The sequence below is a fragment of the Macadamia integrifolia genome, unplaced genomic scaffold (genome assembly GCF_013358625.1).
Source record: "Macadamia integrifolia cultivar HAES 741 unplaced genomic scaffold, SCU_Mint_v3 scaffold1555, whole genome shotgun sequence".
Classification (NCBI taxonomy): domain Eukaryota; kingdom Viridiplantae; phylum Streptophyta; class Magnoliopsida; order Proteales; family Proteaceae; genus Macadamia; species Macadamia integrifolia.
The window spans coordinates 42,521-49,702 of NW_024868258.1; the positions used below are offsets into that span (position 1 = coordinate 42,521).

The following is a 7,182-nucleotide window of genomic DNA, read 5'->3' on the forward strand; positions in this document are numbered from 1 at the left end:
ATGCATTGGATTAACAGGGGAAGGGAGAAATGGAAATAAAATGTCGAAATAGTTTTTGATTTATCTAAAGATGGGGCGGGAGGGTAGCAAGGGGGTAGAATGGTTGTAGGAGGTGTGAGTATCCTCGTCATCAAACCCATTGGATGCCCTCACTTTCCATGGTGAGGCTTGTCGTTGGACCAGTCGTGATGTTGACGATGACCTCCTAACGTAGAAAAGGGAGGAGGTTTTGACTGATCCGGAAGCTGGGTGGGGGATCACAAGGGGCAGACATGGTGATCAGAGAAGGGGTGAAGGACAAAATTTCACTTCACTTGTACTCAATCTCTCGCACTTGTTCAGACTCTGCTTCAACTTTCGAAAGGGAGTACTGCTTGCGATCACCAGAGATGGAAGTGAGGGGTAAAAGTGTAAGAAAAACATATGTTATGAGGGAGAGACACTATTTTGTGTATTTTTGTAAACTAAAACCTGTTTTTGTGTACTTTTGTTAACTTAAACCTAATATGGGTATTTTTGTAAAATGAAACCTAAAAATGGGTAATAATGTAGTTTTCCCTTAAAAGATCAAGAGAGCTAGAAACCAATCAACTTAGACTTAGATGGGAAGAAGCATTTGGGTGAATTGAAAGTGCAGTCCTTTTCACACTGTTCTCACTTCTCTAAAGAGAATGAAGATGGGTCGGCCTTGCTTTCGAAGGAAAGTTTATTTGCAACAATGCTTGTCACACCCTGTTTTCGATAGATCAAGACATGCGGCCTTGGACACCTCACCATATCCAATCAGCCTGTTTTCTCAGAATCTAGACTACTGTAGATCATAACACCACAATTACACTGCTAAAGATCAAAGTTCATATATACATGCACAGCCCAACAATAAGATATTTTACATAAGTTCTAGTGCCAACTAAGTAATAAGATATATATACAATTATCCAAGTGAGAATTATATACCTTACAAAAAGAGAATATTTACAAGTTTATAATATCTCAGCATTAGACTATTTACAGCAGAGTACGCATCGGCGAAAATATATACACAAAAAGACATAGGAATAATCTATCATATTCCTCAGAAGAATTGGCCTCCATAGGCACAATCGTCCCAACTGCAGTCGGGTCCATGGTCAATTTCATCTTCTTGAAGATTCGTCAAGTCATCCATGGCCATTGTCTCATGATCAGAGCAGGAAATTAGTAAAATATTGGTCTCGATATCTAGAAAAGCAAAGAAAAGGGGTGAGCACATCATGCTCAATGAGGGGGTGGGGGCAAGCACATAAAACACAATACAAATGACGCAATGCATGCTCCACACCTTATATGATGCTCATGAGTTCATTTAACATTACACTACTTCTTAGTCCATTACTAAGTTTGAAAACAGAGATATAATGCTACACAAATTAGGTGGCATTCCCTACCCTGTATGTTGGGCCTCAGGAATACAAGTTCGTTGCAGGCAGGAGTCATCCAGTCTCGAAAATAACCTCGATCCTCCAGCTAACCTCTAAGTTAATAACCCTGGGCAATCAAGTGTACAATATGTCATACCCTGCTGCTATCCGTCTCTAGGTACAACACGTCCTACCACGGAAGTGTACTGCTAATCAAGCAGCCATGGGTCGGGATTAGTCAGTATCTATCCCCCTACTGACAAGGGATTGTAGCACTCGGGTAATGATACCTAACCTAGCAGTTCTACATGATGAATAATCATCCATCACCCATTCATCACATATATCCCCAACAATCATTGGGCACTTGCTAGTGTCCCATCTTACTTGTCTTACCTTCTTTCCAATCCCAAATCCATCATGTCAGTAATTATAAGAATTATAATAATGCACACGACAACATGCATGAGGTACAAGAGGAGATACAAGCATAAAATAAAAATAACAAACACTCCATAAAATAAGTTAGGGCACTCACTCACCTTGGTGTCCAACTTCCAGAAAATTCAATTCTTTGGTTCAATTAGGTGTTCTTGCTATAACTTATTTTCCTATTTCACAAGATATTCCAAATCATTATTTATAATAAAATATAAATCCTATAATTCTATCCCCAGTTTGCCTAAGTACATCACCCCAATTCATAAATTCAATTGAGCCTATGATTGTTTTTCACTGCATAGTCAGGGTTTCTAGTTTCCCGTACTACTAGGCCACGTGAAGGGAAACCACTAGTGGGTCTCACATCTGGTTGAAAAATTCTAGTGACATTGGCAGTCTACTCAAAATTACAGATTCCCTACTACTGCCTTTCAATAGGGTCCATTTCCATTGGAATGTTGTGTCTACAGGTCCCAATGCTGGGTTCAGGGCTTACAAACCATCCATAACATGGATTTGGCCTATGGGATCCCAACCAGCAGGTTGGTTGGACAACAATCGGCTGGCCGATCAGGACCCACCAGTTTCCCACCCCCCTTTTTTCTTCAGAATTTTGCGTCTGGTGATCTGCACACAGATGTGTCTTGAATTGGGTTTAACCCTCTTCCATAACTCTGTTGCATTCAAGAGGTCAATAGAGAATAAATTGAATTCCAATTTGACCCATTTATGAGTTCAAATTGTCCAACTCTTAAGCTGTATATTCAGTTTTACAAAAATTTAGGGTTTATCATAAATAAAGGAAATTTCCTTGGAACTGAACCAATTACCTAAGTTAATCACTTAATTAAGGATAGAATATAGGTGTTTTAAATCATAGATTTGGTATTCCATCTTTGAGTAAACTAGTAATAGAGATTTAAAAAAATAATAATTCATTGAACCCTAACCAAATTCCACATCCAACTTAACCAAAATTCTGTTCTTAGGGATTTGACAGAATTTCTACCAAGAAATCTCTATTCCAGCCTTAACAGTACAATTTATTATTGAAATAGGAAAATTATTAGACTTTAGGGTTTAGTAAGGTTAGGGTTTCCTCCATTTGGGTCCTCAGTAGCCCACAAAAGTTAGGGCTTTCTCTACTAGGCAACTTCTTAGTTCATAGGGATTCCCCAGACGTCCCCAATTTTGCATAACCCTAAACCCTGGTCACCTAATTGACTTGAACCACAAAATTACTTCGTTGTATTAACGAATAGGACTCATCTATGGGCAGTTCTGGTCTAGGAGTAGCCTCAAGTGAAGAAGCTCTTTCTTCCTCTTCCTCCTCCTCTTTTCTTCTTCTTCTTCTGTTCTTTTCTTTCTTTTTCTCCTTACTGTTACAATAGCCATTATTTGGGTGAGGTACTGCCCTAACTGTTCTTTTATAAGGCAGCGGGTCTGTTTGGCTGGCCTTAGCTTTATTTCTCATATATATATATATATATATATATATACTAGTAAAAGGGACACGTGCAAATGCACGTGGCTAAGTGAGAGAAAGATGTATTTCAATCATATATGATATCCATTGAAGCAATTAGTAATTTACGATGACTATTAAATTTCAAATAATGATAGACAATTACAATATATTTTTAGACAATCAATGGTAAGAAAGAGGCCTCTCTTTAGTAAAATGTCTCTCTGTCTCTCTGTCTCTCTCTAAGAGATTTAGTTACAAGCTATCGAGGATGGGTTCTTTAGTTTAGGAATCTTGAATGTGGATGAAAACAACCTTGGAGTCTCTGAAGAGGGAACGACATTGACGCCTTTTCTTTTTAAGCTCTTTCTATAGCCTTGGTTACAACCAGAGAAATCGGAAGTTCAGAAGCTTGTTAATGGTAATGCAATCACAATCACCAATTTCATCATTGTGTAATAAAAAATGATTTTCTTATAAGGTTCATAAAAACAACAATGTAATGCTTTCATGTAAGAGAGCATATCACAAAAATTGAATATCAATTGAACATGATTGAAAGACTTGCAGAACATATTATTTTTTTGTATTAATGGTTTGTTTGATAGTCTCAACTCTTTCTTTCATAGATTCTTTTACTTGGCAATTTGGGGTCACTTTGTTACAGATATCCAATACTGAATAGATCCCTTTTTAGACATTTCTTTTTTCAGACAGATCTAGAGGCAATCACATGCATCCAGTAAAAAAAAGTTAATCCATTAGGAATTATTAGAGCATTTAATGTAAGTCCTACGTGCTCAATTGAATCTCCAATCAAGCGGTAGCTATTGGGAACTTAGGACTCAAAGAAAAGTAAGAGTTGGTCAGATTGCATGAAAATAAAATAAGGGATACAATTGGAGATATCTCAGAATCTGAGATCCAACTAACTCTAAAGTGAAATATGAGTAATTACAACCCTCAAATACTCAAAATATACAATTTAACAGCGTCCAGAAACCAAATTGATACCGTAATGACTATTACTTTTTTAAAACCAAAACCTCGCTAATCCCATATAAGAAATAGGACTCACGAGGATCACATTATTGAAAGAATTTCTCAACATCTGCAAAAGAAAAACAACAATGTAAACATCAAAACCTGCGAAGCAAGAAATCCTCAAAATAAGAATGAGAGAAGCAATGAAGCAAAATCCAACCAGTGGTGAGAGCCTTGATTTTCCCAGCGTGCCTTCATCTGAAATCCTTAAAGACTTCTTCAATCGATCGAGAATTATGAAGTCCTAAGGTCGTTTCATACCTGAGACAAGTTAGAGGGTTAACCCAACATTGGATACGATAAACCCATAAATGAACGAAGAAAATTGAATATTTAAAAAGTATGGATTAAAAGAAAAAAAAATTTGAGATTACAGATTTAAGTAGATTCCGAGATAACCTAAATCAGAAAACATTTTAAAATCTGCAGGTTTACATCCATAAAGAGCAAAAAAAAAAAAAAAAAAAAAAAAAAAAAAAAAAAAAAAAAAAAAACCCAAATTTAGAAGATAAGAAGTGCATTATAGGATCAAGGAGCGAAGACGAATACCTTAAATTAAATCATTGGATAGGAAAAGAAAAAGCTAAAGGATTGTATAAGAAACCTTACAATAACTTACCTGGAGCCAAAGAAATAACAGAGAAAGGGAGCTCTTTGAGTTCTCTTAGAGCAGATTGTGGGCTTTGGGAGAGAAAACCAAAGAGGAGACACAACTCTCTGATTTTGTTACCTAATAAAGGGGAGAGACGAGAGAAGATTTTATTTACTAATAAATAAGATAAGAGACGTAATAAATACATGGGGGAGAGAGAGATTCTATTTCCTAATGAAGGAGAGGGAAAAGGGAAGAGGGAAGAGGGAAGAGGGAAGAGGGAAGAGTTTCTTTACTAATAAATAGGATAAGAAAAAGATTGGGAACATGTATGAGAGAGAGAGAGAGAGAGAGAGAGAGAAATAACGGACACTGGGTAGAGATAGGAACGTGTGTGTGAGAGAGAAAAAAGATTTCAGGTTTTGCATTCTAATGGGTAGAGATAGGAATGTGAGAGAGAGAGAGAAAAAAAGATTTCTGATTTTACTTTCTAATAAAGGGGAGAGAAGAGGGAAGATTTTATTTACTAATAAATAAGATAAGAAATGTATCAAAAAATTAATAAATACATGGGGGGAGAGAGATTCTATTTCCTAATGAAGGAGAGGGAAGCGTTTCTTTACTAATAAATAGGATAAGAGAAAGATTTGGTGGAAATATTATGAGCTATTGTTGTAAGAGACAAAAAATTGATAAATCCTAAGATATTGTAGTTGATTTTTTTGTCTTCTCTATGGTATATATAAGGAATGATTCCATGCAGTAAAAACCTTTAAAGTCGATGAAAGATCATTGAAAGATACCGTTTTTATGCAATAAATCTCTCCATAATTTTGTGCCTTTTTTTTTTATCCCTTTAATACGTAATAATTATAATTAATGACACCATTTTCTCCTCTACGTTTAGAGAGAGTGAGTGAGAGAAAGAGATAGAGAGAAAATACCCCTTTCCTCCACGTTTAGATTTTGTAAGGGATGGAATAAGAGATTTTAGGAGCAGGTTTTTTTTTTTAATGGTATATCTCCCTCTATATTTACCTTTTTAATATTCCCATAATTATTTATAATTCTCTCTATGGAGAATCTCCCTCCATTGTGCTCAACGTTTTATGAGAGAGAGAGAGAGAGAGAGAGATTTAAGGAGGAAAATTATATGCCTTTTTTTTTTAATCCTTTTTAAAATTTAATTAATTATTAGTCTCTCATTTCTCCTACACACGTTTAGAGAGAGAGAGAGAGAGAAATAGAGAATTATAGAGATTTTATTATTATTATTATTATTATTATTATTATTATTTGGTATATCTTGCTCCATAATTGTTCATTTCATCATCATTCTCCATAATTCTCTCTATTTCTCTCTCCACTCTCCCCCTTTCTCCTTCACATTTAGAGAGAGTGTGAGAATTATAAAGTTTATTATTATTATTTGTTTCATCTTCCACTTTGAGGGGTGAGAGGATGAGTGGGTTTAAGGTCTATAATTATATGTCTTTTTAATACTCCACTTTCCCCCTTTCTCCTCCACATTTGATTTATCTTCCATTCTTGGGGGTGAGGGGATGAGTGGGATTATGGTTTATAATTATATACCTTTTTAATATTTAATAATTATAATTATATGCCTTTTTAATACTCCATTATCCCCCTTGCTCCTCCACGTTTAGAGAGAGAGAGAGAGAGAGAGAGAGAAAGAATTATAGAGAGTTTGTTATGATATTTGTTTCATATTTATTTTGAGGGGTTTTTGATCATTTGGGGATTTTTTCTGGTGTTTTTTTATCATTTGGGAATTTTTTTTGATAGATATAAATGGTTTTTTGGTTATTTTGAAAAAGTATACCAAAGACAGGAAGTACGTACTTTTATATAATAGTATGATAGTATGACATGATATATATATATATATATTATTAAATAGCTAACATTTGGTTAAATTAATAATTTATTTCCCACATTCATTTATTGACATTAAAGTATACATTTCATACTTCATTTAGGCTTCTTTACATAGGGGCATAATGGGGATTTGCACAGTAGGGGTGTGGGCTCCACAGTGCAGAACATGAAAAATACGTTCTATCAAGCAAAACCGATTGACCGATTTTGGATCTACCGGTTTAGGTGCGATCATACCAACACTCATGCATAGGATGCCATCAAAACTCTGTAGTTAATCGTGCTTTAGCGAGAGTAGTACTAGGATGGGTGACCCCTTGGGATTCCTCGTGTCGCCTCTT

General features: G+C 35.5%; 1 long non-coding RNA gene and 1 pseudogene across 2 annotated transcripts; one reads left to right on the forward strand and one right to left on the reverse strand.

Annotated features, from left to right (window-relative positions):
- Nucleotides 1-909: 909 nt before the first annotated feature.
- LOC122064209 lies at nt 910-5,170 on the reverse strand. Of its 2 annotated transcripts, none has more exons than XR_006135618.1 (3): nt 4,970-5,170; nt 4,511-4,611; nt 910-1,221 (listed from the first exon to the last, which is right to left on the reverse strand). It is a non-coding gene; the product is annotated as an uncharacterized LOC122064209 (long non-coding RNA). The 2 variants fall into 2 exon arrangements; XR_006135617.1 differs by lacking the exon at nt 910-1,221 and adding an exon at nt 4,236-4,417.
- A 1,894-nt stretch (nt 5,171-7,064) lies between these two features.
- Nucleotides 7,065-7,182, forward strand: LOC122064212 (annotated as a pseudogene).